The sequence below is a fragment of the Oryctolagus cuniculus genome, chromosome 16, assembly GCF_964237555.1.
Source record: "Oryctolagus cuniculus chromosome 16, mOryCun1.1, whole genome shotgun sequence".
Lineage (NCBI taxonomy): Eukaryota > Metazoa > Chordata > Mammalia > Lagomorpha > Leporidae > Oryctolagus > Oryctolagus cuniculus.
This window is the reverse complement of record NC_091447.1, coordinates 9,560,949-9,573,500: the sequence shown is the minus strand read 5'-3', so window position 1 is coordinate 9,573,500 and position 12,552 is coordinate 9,560,949. Positions and strand designations below refer to the sequence as shown.

The 12,552-nt window shown below is 49.7% G+C and overlaps 1 non-coding gene across 1 annotated transcript in view; it reads left to right on the top strand.

Moving 5' to 3' along the window:
* LOC127490034 (glia maturation factor beta) overlaps positions 1-12,552 on the top strand; it is an 86,328-nt gene that overhangs the window by 25,235 nt on the left and 48,541 nt on the right. The window contains exons 6-8 of the transcript XR_011383062.1: positions 495-605; positions 1,287-1,391; positions 2,458-11,609. This is a non-coding gene — a transcript (glia maturation factor beta). The remainder of the gene's footprint in view (positions 1-494; positions 606-1,286; positions 1,392-2,457; positions 11,610-12,552) is intronic.

Here is a 12,552-nt window from a genome sequence, read left to right as displayed (position 1 = left end):
GGCTGGGTCTAGAATGAGGCCCTGGGAGAGGGTGGGGCAAGGGCTCAGCCTGGATTCCAGAAAAGCTCTGGTGCCTCTCAGCAGTAAGTGGGATTGGGTGGGCGTTGTCTACTTTAAGGGAGGATCTGCTCTTCCCAGAGATGTGGGGACATGCAAGCAAAATGGCCACAGACATTTAGAGTGGCAAGGAGGCCAATGCGTAGTCTCCATCAGACCTTAATATTACAGAGGGTAAAGCAAGGCTGTGGGATGGAGGTGCTCTGTATGGGTGAGAGCAGAAAGAGGCCTGCACCTGGTGGGCATCTGGATAAACACCCCCCCCCCCCCCAGCAGAGCCTGGTTGGAAGGCCTCACTCCCCTCCTCTCTGGGCAGTGAGCTCTTCTTGGGAAGGGGCTGAATTAGAGCCTCTGAGGCCCACGTGCTCTGGGGCTGCTCCCTGGGAGGGTGGGGACGAGGGGAGGGGACTGCAGTTGGCTCTTTGTTTTTCTTAAAGCAATGGTAGACTGGACATTGAGTGCTGGGCCTATTTTGAATGAAGAGACACAATGAAGTGTATTTCCCTGTAGACATGGGACACTATGAAATTGGTGATGAGCACTAACAGGTGAGCTGACCGCCCTGATCTGCGGTCAGGCAATTTCATTTCTTGGTGGCTCCTGACTCCCAGGGGAGGTCATGGTGTTGATGGTGGGCTTGGTGGAGGCCCTGGCTGCCCCTCAAGGGTGCGTGTCTGGATCACAGCTACCTCTTCCACAGCGCCTTAGATTGAGCCCTCCACCTCCCCATTATGGTACTAAGGGAGGGCCTCCTCAGTTTGGATCCTACATACAAAAAGGAACCCTCTTTTTTTTTTTTTTCCAAGTAGCCTGGAGCAGTTTAGGGGACAGTGTGCCACAGCACAGCAAGTGGACTTGATTTTGGAGCCCCCTTGCTGATCATTTCTCAGCCCTGGCATTGCCCTACTTTCACTTTAGGGGTCCCCTTTCCTTTATAAGCCATGGAAGAGGGGGAGCAGGAAGCATCTTTATTGTCTGTGTCAGGGCTGTGGTTGAACAGCTTGTGACAGGCAGAGGACTGGTTGCCAACAGGGCCCAGCCCTTACAAGCTTTCATTTCTAAGTGAGGCCCTTTTGGTCTTATGGCTGAGGTCACGGTGGACTCAGTAGAGAATCCCAAAGTTTGTGTTGCTAGCAGCAGACATCTTTCTCTTTGTCATCTGGTAGGTGTGAATTGGTTCTTAGGTTCTCCAAGGCCTGTTCAAACACGAGGGTGTTTTCCTCCTATAGGTTCCCAGTTACAACTTGCGGTTTCAGTCTCATCTGAGTTGAAGTCTTGGCCCAGACGTGTGCTGGCTGAGGTGTTGTTGGCAGGACATTTTAGTATCCGTCCAGGTGAGTGGTGTTTTATTTGGGAATAAAAGTGGGGTGTGAGCATTGTGTTTTGTGGTTGGGACATCAGAGTATCAGAGTGCCTGGGTTTCATGTGCATCACCTTCCTGCTAAAGAGATCCTGGGGGGTTAAGGCTCAAATGCTTGGGTTACTGCCACCTGTCAGGGAGATCTGGGGTGACTTCCTGGTCTTAGCTAGCCCCTGGTGCCATTGCATGTGTGTGGGGAGTGGATCAGTGGATGAATAAGCAACTGAACTCAAACACACGGAATGTTCCTTTACTGGGAATCCATCTAATGGTTTCCCCTGACCGAGGACTGAATGCTGGTGTTGTCTGGTTTGCTCATTTCCCTGATGGTGTGTTTTAGACAATATGCACAAGACACAGGGAAGACAGACTACAAACTACGAACTCAGTAGCTAGAGCCTGTTTATTCAGAGACAGACCTGAGGGCCCACTACTAGCGAGGGTTGGGACACGTTCTGGTAGAGACTGGGGCTTATCTAGCCTGGGTACTTTTGGTTCAGGCTGGGCAGGGATTAGACAGAGCTGAGCTGTTTTGCCTTGGCTTTTTCAACCTTCCAGAGGGCTGGGGCTAATGGTTGAACTCTAGAGGCAGTGATGTGGCTGTAACACGGCATCTCTTCTGCCCATGATGTTGCTCAAGGTCCTGTATTCCTACTCCCAGGACAGAGAGAGATGGGTGCTGGTGTCCTATTGGCCACTTCCTGCTGATGCAGGGCTGTAGTCCAGAGTGACTGGAGAAGAAGAGCAGTCTTGTGATGTTCCTGCGGGATGTCTTGGTATTTAGCAATCACTGGTTCCTGTGAGCACTTTTGAAATGTGTAATTATATATCATAAGAATAAAGCACTGTGATTATGAGGGAAAAAGAAAGCAGTAGAAAAGTTACCCAGAGTGGCAAAGATGGCTAAAATGTGGCAAGGGTATTGTAATGCATTCTTACATTTTATTAGCATGCTTTTCAATGTGCTCAATAGCATCTCTCACAGCACCTGACTGACTGGTGTACAAGCCACACTCTTTTTTTTTTTTTTTTTTTGACAGGCACAGTGGACAGAGAGAGAAAGAGAGAAAGGTCTTCGTTTTCTGTTGGTTCACCCCCCAATGGCCGCTGTGGCTGGCACACCACGCTGATCTGAAACCCGGAGCCAGGTGGTTCCTCCTGGTCTCCCATGTGGGTGCAGGGCCAAAGCACTAGAGCCATCCTCCACTGCACTTCTGGGCCACAGCAGAGAGCTGGAATGAAGGGGAGCAACTGGGACAGAATCCGGCGCCCCAACCGGGACCAGAACCTGGTGTGCCGGCGAGCAGGTGGAGGATTATCCTATTGAGCTATGGTGGCACTGACCACAAGCCACACTCTTTACCCAGAGGCAAAGTCCTCCTTTTATGGAGCTGAGGACGTCTAAATCCTCAGTGATTTTGCAGGACCACTGCTGACAGGAATCTACCTGTTCTTGGAAGTGAGACAGGTGTGGTGCTGGGTCATTTATGTTTTCTTTGAGAGTGAGACATAATTCTTTGTATTTCTTTGTCTTGTCTCCTGAAATTGCCAGTCTGGCTGCTCCTGGCCCAATCCCTGGCAACAAACACCCAACGAGAAAGAAGGGTTGCTAAGTCCAAGTCACTCTTGACACAGGGTGTTCGAGGTATGGGACATCAAGTCTGGTTGAGAGTATAGGAGAAAGGGTGAAATAGGAACCTAAGAGGACACGTGCCTCTCCAGTTCATGGGAAGACAGTTGTACACCTGGATGCCACAGAGCAAGAATGCTTCTATTTATGGTCCCCCGCATGCTCACCAATGCATCCTTGGGCTGGGTCCTGACAGTGATGGTTCAGGTAGAGTGGGAGTATTTGCCTTTGTGGCTAATTTTTCTAACCTGTGGGAGTAGGGGAAGGAAATGGAGGAAACAGGGAAGGCTGGGAGAGTAATCGTCCAATTAAAGAGTTTGTGGGACAGTGATCCTACTTCATGGAAAAAGGGAAGGGAGCACGTAGGATGCATTTAAGGGCTTGACCTGTCAGCAAAGCACAGAACATGCCTTTGATAGGTAAATAAGGTTGGTTGAATTCTTCCTGTTTTGGGGAAAGTACAGGGTATCCCTTCAGTCCTGTGGCCTTTGTCCAGATTGGCTGGGAAGTGGGAAGAGTGTGTACAGATCCCGCATGAAGCGATAGTGGGGTTATGTTCAGAGAAGAGATGAGAGGAAGCATTGATGAGAGCTGTGTAGAGGCTTTGGGAGGATGTGAGAGATATATAGATTTGGGGACCACAAAAAGGGCAGCAGGTTAGAAGCAGCAGACCGTAGTAAAGCATGCAACCCAGAAGAGATAAGAGAGTGCCGAGAGAAGTCTTCTGCTATGGGTCCATTCGGTTTGGCTGGTTTCTGACAAAGTCTAGGGCTAATATCACAACAAAAGATAGCAACGGGGTACAGTGCTTTAAAGTGAGAGATGTGAACAGAGGATAAAAAAGGGTATCTGAGTAGGGTGAATTCCTAGAGATTGCCCTGGAGCTGAGGGTCCAGGAGTTGGAAGAGTGGTCTGGCAGAGTTGGATAGCACTGCCTTACTTTTAGAGTTACTTGGAGGAATCTGTAGAAGTGGCAGTGGCTTGTGGAGATGGTTTTTGCAGTAGTGGGGGAGCCGTGTCCACCTGAGAGTTGTGGGACCTGTGGGGTAGGGTGTGCTGTAGAGGTGTTACTAATTGTAATGGAGTGAATGTACAGTGTGGGTGTCTCCCGAGTTTAGCAGTGGTGGTGGTACGTTGTGAGTGTTTGCTGTCACGCATTTCGACAGGGCTCAAGGGTGCATTGTCGGAGCATAGGGAAGAAGGAACACACGGAGACGACACTGTCTTCCCAATGAAAGGCTTTTTATTGCTCACTCCAATTCACACTAGGGCTTTCCCACTGCAAACCAATCTCTGTAGTTATGTTCATTACTCCACACATCATAACACACACCTGGCATCAAAGCAATCTCAAAGGCAGTCCAACTGTAATAATGTAAGTACAGCGAAGCAGAAGACATTCTTAATCATAGGGTCGAGGCACATTCCTTCCTATTACATATGGCTAATATCATTATAAATGCTGCGTTCTTAAGGTTCCTATCACATTCCCAAAAAGTGAAAGTTCAAAGTCCAGAGTCCAGAGTCTCATTACCACTCGGAGAGATGGATCTCAGAACAGTCACTTACAGGCATGCAGTAGTGGGATGGCTGTCACTCTGAGCAGAAGCCCGGAGTTCCCAGGGGAATGACAAGGTAAGGAGTTGGAGAGGTCCCCTGCTGAGAGGTCTGGTCCAGCTGTGTGGTCAGGCCAGGCAACAGGCTGATAAGGGGTCCAGGTGAGGGAGTGGCTCCACTGGAGTTTGGTCCTGTAGTCACCGTGTGTTGCTTAGCAAGGGGGCTAGTGAGCTGCCTCTTAAGCTCCATGTGTAAGGAGATCCAGAGGTTCACCAGCACTGGGCCCTTGATCGGTTGTCATCTTGTGCCATTACAGATCCATGTGTAACAGGCTGCCTCTTCAGCTCTGAATGTGTGAAGATCCAGAGGTTCACAGACACCGGGACCATGATCCTTTTATCCTTGTCATTTTGAAGGGAGAGTCTCCAGGAGCGGTAGGGTGTCACCAATCAGTTGTGCTCCCTCTGGGAGTTTCCCGGGGTGCCACCAATCTGTTGTTTAGGACAGGGTGTATCTGCAGTATTCCTGGGGTGCAGCCAATCCCTGTGCGAGTAGGAAGGTAACTTGAGTTTGTCGTCTGTAGCATACATGTTATCAGACTGCCCAGGGATGTCTGTTCAGTCTGATGAGGAGCATCTTTCTGGCAAGCGCTGAGCTTGACATAAGTGATGTCATCAGCTTCTGGCTTAGCATAAGTGACTCCATTTTTATTTCCTATTTTTGCTTGTTTGTGGGCAGCAGTGAGCTATAACTCTCTATTGGGGCTACCAGTGGCTTTCTCCACAGTCCAGAGCCTTTTAATCATTGGGTGGGCAGTGATCTGTGACTCATTTTTGGGAGTCCTGTGGGATTCTCCTCAGTGGTATCCATAGCACTTCATTAGAGTCTGTTGCATTTCTGGGTGAGTGCTTGCCTCAGGGCCAGGCCATGCTAAGGGCTGTGCTGGTGTTTGCTGTGGGTGTTTTGCCCGAGTGAGGCAGAGGAGGTGGCAGGGCCTCTGGGGACAGCAAGCCCGGTGTTGGGGAGAGGAAGAGGAGGGATCTCTGCTGAAGGGTGGGAGCACTCATGGGGGAAGCAGTCAGGCTGGGTAGGAACACTGGGCCAGAGAGTGGTGGTCTTGGGAGCTGAGCTGAAGGGAGTCCACCCAGCATGCTGGGAGTCTGAGCAGGGGTCAGCTGGCTGTGAGTGCATTAGGACGCTGGTCAGGTGTGTGTGAGTGGGGAGCAGGGCTTCACTTGGGAGCCTTGGCTCAGAATCTTCCTCCTTCAGACCTCAGACTCTTTCCAGTCTCACCAGGACAGTCACTCCCCAGTCTCCACTGCGGTCTGTGTCTGCAGCCCACGGCAGGAGATTTGGGGGTCACCACCGAATAACTTGTGGGCCCTGGGCCACCAGGCTCAGTTCCTGTAGAGAGCAAGCCCCCAGCGGATCAGGAGCTGTGTCTCATGTGTGGACACTCAGGGCTGCTGCCTCCTGAGTCTCTTGCTGTTGTCCTGTGGGCCATTTGGCATCTGTAGTCTGGACATGGAGGCATGAGAATGACCTGAATGTGCAGAGTTTGTGGAGAGAATGACGGGAGGAACAGACTCAAGTTTTTGGTCTTCGTCCACCTGCTGTATTACTTAGGGAAGGACAAGTGTCGATATTAACCAAAGTACAGGGTACACTTGGAGGAGCTAGGCCATGGAGGGAGCTGGCTGAGGAGCAGGGCTGGGTGTGTAGGAGGGACAGGGGGTGAGTGCCGGGTGTGCATCCTGTTGGCGATGCGTGACTTCCTCTCATAGGGTTCTCCCTGAAGGGCTGACAAGAACATGGCTGCGCTGCCCTTGCGCTCTGTGATTCTTCCATATGCTTTTGTTGTGTTGAGAACCCTGCATGGGAAATCTGCCATCTGAGGCTTATCTGCTTCTCTAGAATTTCTAAATCTTTAAAATAACAAGATTTATTTATGATTTTGAAAGTCGCAGTTCCAGAAAAGACAGAGACAGAGAGAATATCTTCCATCTGTTGGTTCACTCCCAAGATGGTGGCAGTGGCTTCCCTGGTCCAAGCTGAAGCCAGATACTTCTGCCCAGTACCCTGTGTGTGTTGCAGGGGCACAGGTACTTGGGCCATCTTCCTCTGCTTTTTGCAGACCACTTGCAGGGATCTGGATTGGAATTGGAGTAGCCAGGACAGGAACCGGTGCCCACATGGGATGTGAGGGTTTGCAGGCTGTGGCTTTATCCAGTGCACCACAACACGGGCCCCGTTTCCAGAACTTCTTCATCTCCCCGCCTCCTGCTTTTACTGGATCCTGGATGGAAGTCTTTCTTTGTTGTCCAAGACGACTGCCTCAGTCACGTGAGCACTGGTGTTGGTTGAGTGTCCCCAGTGTGCTTTCCACGGTTGTTCTGATAGCACGAGAGGACAGATTGCATTTTTGATTCCCTGGGAAGATTATCCAGGGTGATCTCATACCTGTGAAGGAGGGCAGTGAACCAAGGGTTAAGTCAGCAGGCATGTAGTGAATCCTCTTTTGTCCTGTGGACATCTTTAGAACATTTTTGGGGAAAAAAAATGACCTGATCCTCAGCAGTATTCTTAAACTGCTTACATATATAGAAATGAAGTGAGTTTTCATCTCTGTAATGGGGAACCTGTTTATAAAGGGGGCATGTATTTTTATAGAAATAGATTTGAAAGTGCCCAAGTTAAGCATTGTGTATTTGTATGCAGTTAATATTTAGAATCTATGTTGCAACTTATATGGTTAACATTCTCATAGATGGGGCCTGCACTGTGGCTCAAAGGGTTAAATCCCTGGGCTGCAGTGCCTGCATCCCATATGGGTGCTGCACTTCGAGTCCAGCTCCCTGCTAATGTGCCTGTGACAGGCAGCCGAGGATGGCAGAAGTCGTTGGGCCCCTGCACCCATGAGGGAAATCTGGAAGCAGCTCCTGGATCCTGGCTTCATGTTGGCTCAGCTCTGGCTTTTGCAGTCATTTAGGGAGCGACCTAGTGGGATGACCTCTCTCTCTTGGCCTCTGCATCTCTTCATAACTCTATGAAATAAACCAAATAAATCTTTAAAAGAAATAGTACCCATAGGAAAAAAGTAAAGTGGAAGCTCATTTGACCAGTGCACCTAATAGTTTCTAATTCTTGGTCAGAATACGAACTAAATTGGAGGCTGTCAAGGAACAGAGGGTTAAGCCTCCCCTTGGGGCAACCCCATTTCTTATCTGGGTGCCAGGTGAAGACCTGGCTGCCCTGCTTCTGATCCAGCTCCTCTTGGATGCACTGAGAGGGAGCATTCGGTGACTTGAGTCCCTGGGCCTCTGATACCCACATGGGAGACGCAGATGGAGTTTCTGGCTCCTGGCTTCACCTGGTCCTGTCTTGGTGGTTGTGTGCATTTGGGAAGTGCACCAGTTAATGGGAGACTTCTCTCCGTGTGTCTCTCTCTCTACCTTTCAAGTAGGTGAAAATAAGTAGACATTTCTTTGACTGTATTTTTTCTTATTATTTGGAGGTTTGCAGTTTTATTAAGAAAAAGGCAAAGACAAACCAAACTGAAAGGCGGAGTCTCCATTCAGCAGCGCCTGAGTGTACCGGACATCCAGAGTGGCACATAGGGTTGCGAGCGGGCTCCGTGCTGTCCTGTTGACATACGAATGCCCTGACACCCAGGCCCAGCTGCCTGTGTCCTGCCTCAGCTTGTACGGCTCATCGGGATCAGTGGGAGCAGACAGCAGGCTGAGTAGTGCACAGGCCAAGGAAGGCAGTCTGGGACCCTGATTGAGACAGGATGGTGAGGGTTGTCCAGCCATGGGAATGTTGTTAATGTAGCTGAGCTGCATGCTCTAAAATTCTGTGTTTTGTGGACTCTGCTCGATTAAAGGAAGCAAACAGGTGTTGTATCAGGTCTGGCCCGCAGGTGCTGGGATAGTGACATCTGGGGACATCTCCTCGCTGGCATGGGTCTGCCGTGCATCCTGGAGACTCCTGTCCAGGCCTTGGGTCTGCGGATCTTTCGCCACTGTCACTTCTGCTCCAGCCTCATTTCTCTGCCTACTGAGCCTTGAGGTCCCACGTTGTGGCTCCCTGACTGGAGGGCACACCTTTGGATCTTCTTGATGGCAGTCTGAGAGGGGCTGAGCTATTTTGCATCCTGGGAGGTGTCTCTGTCCAGGCTCCCTGCTCCTTGGCAGCACAGCCTGCCTGCTGGGGGCCCCCTTCTGCTTCTCCCTGGACAGCCTGACCTGCTCTCCTCCTGGCTCTTACTGCCCAGCCCCCTACCCTAGGATACCTTCCCATGCCGCACGGGTGACACCTGATCCTGGGTCTCACCCCACAGTGTCATTCTCCTGTGGTATCCCATCGTGGGACAGACTCTGCAGCTGTGGTGGAGGGCCCTGAATCAGCGACTGTGTCAGTGTAAAGGGAGACGATGTGTGTGACACTGAGTGAGGCAGGCAGGACCTGAGGGGACCTGACACTCCCCTGGACTTGATTAAGAACCTGACCGTACATGAGCTCACCCCACAGGAGCATCCGAGCAAACCACCCAGGCCAGGCATAAAACAGGGATGCAGCCCTACAGCCAGAAGGAACTGAGACGGCAGCACACCAGATGGCACCATGTAACCTCAGGAGAGACCTTGAGCCTGTAGCTCCTGACCTGCCCTTGCTCCCCACCTCTACCTCCTCTGTCCCCCTGAGTTCACTGGGCTTGTTCCTGCGGGGAAACAAACGCCACACTGCAGGGCTGTATCTGCATTCCTAGGGAGATACACAGGGCATCAGCCTTGTCCTCTCCCGCGCAGCAGAAGCACAGAGACTCATGCTCCATCAGCTGTGACTCACACTAGCCCATCTCTGTCCACTGCCCTCATCCCTTCCTCCTGGCCTCTGACAACTGCCGTTGTGCCCTGAGCCTCCAGGGCATCACCACTTTGCAGATTCCACATGTGAGTGAGGTCATGTGGTGTTTGTCTTTCTGTGCTTGGTTGATTTCACTTAACCCAGTGATTTCCAGATCCTCCCATGGTACCACAAATGACAAGATTTCAACCTTTTTTATAGCCGAGTAGTATTCCTATGTGTACACGTACCCCTTTTTTTCTTTTTCCATCCATGGTGGATGGATGTGTAGGTTGTTTGCATTCCTTAGCTACTGGGAACAGGACTGCAGTAAAACTGGGGGCACAGATCTCTCTTCCCCAGACTGACTGCCTTCCCCTTTATTGTACACTGGCAGTAGGGTTGCTGGAGTGGATGGTAGGTCTAGTTTCTGTTTATTGAGCAACTTCCTTACTCTTTACCACATCTACATTCCCACCCACAGAGTGCCAAGTGTTCCCTCCCCTCCACACACATCCTCACTAGTTATCGTTCATTCCTTTGGTATCCTATTGTGGTTTTGCTTTGTATCTCTCTGAGATCAGTGAAGAGCACTTTTGTCCCGTATTTCACATTATCTGTAGTTCCCTTGAGTGCTGTGGAACAGGAGAACCACTGACATGTCTTACTTTAAGGAATGTCTATTTCCGAGGCCAGCACTGTGGCGCAGCGAGTTGATATCCTGGCCTAAAGTGCTGGCATCCCATGTGGGCGCTGGTTCGAGACCTGGCTTTCCATTTCTGATCCAGCTATATGCTATGGTGTGGGAAAGCTGTAGAGGATGGCCTAGTTCCTTGGGTTCCTGCACCCACATAGGGGACCCAGAGGAAGCTCCTAGCTCCTGGCTTCGGATCGGCGCAGCCCCGGCTGTCGCTACCAACTGGGGAGTGAACCATCGGATGGGAGTCCTTTCTTTCTCTGCCTCTCCCCTCTCTGTGTAACTCTGATTTGCAAGTAAATATATAGATCTTTTTTTTTTTTAAAAAAAGAAATGTCTATTTCTAACTGAGACTCTTAAGTCTGACTTATTTGTTGTTTCTTGTTTTTGCTGTTTAGTTGTTTTTATGTTGACTTTACTAACAGCTATGTCAGATGGATGGCTTGTAGACATTGTTTCTTTGCTGTACAAAAGCTGTTTAATTTGGTGAAATCCCATTTGTCTGCTGGTTGGCTTTGTTTCCTATGCTCTTGGGGTCTGATCTAAGAAATCCTTGCCCATGGCACTGTCCGGAAGCAGTTCCCCTGTGTTTTCTTCTAATTGTTTCAAAGGCTCAGATCTTACATTTCAGTTTGTCTTCTGTTTTCTTTACTTTTCACAGATTTATTTATTTATTTTAAAGTCAGAAGTACACAGAGAAGGTTAGGCAGAGAGAAAGTAGTTGTCCATCCACTGGTTCACTCCCCAGATGGCCACAATGGCCATGGCTGTGCTGATCCAAAGCCAAGATCCAGGAGCTTCCTCCAGGTCAGCCACAAGGGTGCAGGAGCCCAAGGACTTGTGCCATCTTTTACTGCTTTCCTGGACCACAGGTGAGAGCTAGATTGGTAGAGGAGCAGCTGGGACTACACCAGCACTCATCTGGGAAGCTGGTATTGCTGACGGAGGCTTTACCCGCTATGCCACAGCACCGGTCCCTTCATTTCTTTTTTGAAACCAGTATGAATAACCCACAGCATTGATGAGTATGTTCTGTGCTGATTGGTACCATGTTTTCTTCTAGGTGCATTTCATTTAATAAATTTGTTCTTCCCAATAGTGGTATAGGTTCTGTGTTGCAGTTGAGGCTCCCCAGGCACAAAGCCTAAGCAGTGAAGAGGCTAGTGTCCCAGAGCAGGATTTGGCCTCTGGGCTGTAAGTCAGGGACTGTCACTGAATCCAGACCTCATGTTAACTGCCCTGGATGGTGAAGATACTGCTCTGTCTCTCCCCTCTGCCAGGCTCTGTGCTGTGAGATCCTCTTCCAGTCTCCAAGAAGACCTTGACCTCAGCATCAGCATCCTTCTGGCCCTAGGGTGGTCAACTGGCATGGTGCCCACACAAGTGAAGGAACAGTCGCTTCTGGATCACTCTGATCACTTTCTGTGGACAGGTTTCTTGACCTACAATTGACAGAACATGATGTATGTCCTCTTGTGTCCATGTCAGTGACTTTAATATATGTATAGGCTGTGTAGCCATCAGCACAGTGTAGCTGTGGAACATTCCCCAAACACTTAAAGAACCTCCTGCCTATTGGCACTCAGTTCTCAGTCCCGCCTCCAGGCCCTTGAGACACGTGTCTGCTCACTTTCACAAATGTCCCATGTGTGTTGATGGTGTCATGCTATATGAGGCCTTTGCCTCTCTCTACCTTCCCAGAGCCACATGTCTTCAGGGCTCCGGAGTTGGATAGGGAGTGTTAGAACAGTATGCCCTTCTGTGGGGTGGAGAGTTGTCTATATTGAGGAGAGACCATATGTTTATTCGTACATCAGTTGCTGGCCACTTGATGGCTTCTGCTTGCTGGTTATTATGAATGATGCAGTTAGGAGCATCTAGACTCATTTTTGAAAAAGAATATCTGTATGGTTATTCATAATTGACACATATAATTGTACATGTTTATGGGGTACAGTGTGGTATTTCAATGTAAATATATGGTATATAATGATCTGATCAGGTTAATTAAGATATCTGTCACCTGAAACATACTCATCATTTGTGTTGGGAACATCCAGAATCTCCTCTACTAGCTATTGTGAGGCACATAATTAATTACCTTTCCATTGGTTACCTTACGGTGTGGCAGAACATTTGACATTGCTCTTCACAGTGAACTGTGCTCTGTACCCATCCACCATCCTCCCTCCACTCCCCCCTCCCCTTTCCAACCTCTGGTAAACTCTGTTCTATTTGCCTACTTCTGTGAGATCAACTTTTTAGGATTTCATACGTAAATGGGAACATGCAGTAGTTTTCCTCCTGCGATTGACTTGTTTAACCAATACAGTGTCCTCCCTGGAGCCAGCACTGTGATGTAGTGGGCTAACCCTCCCCATGTGGTGCTGGCATGCCAAATGGGTG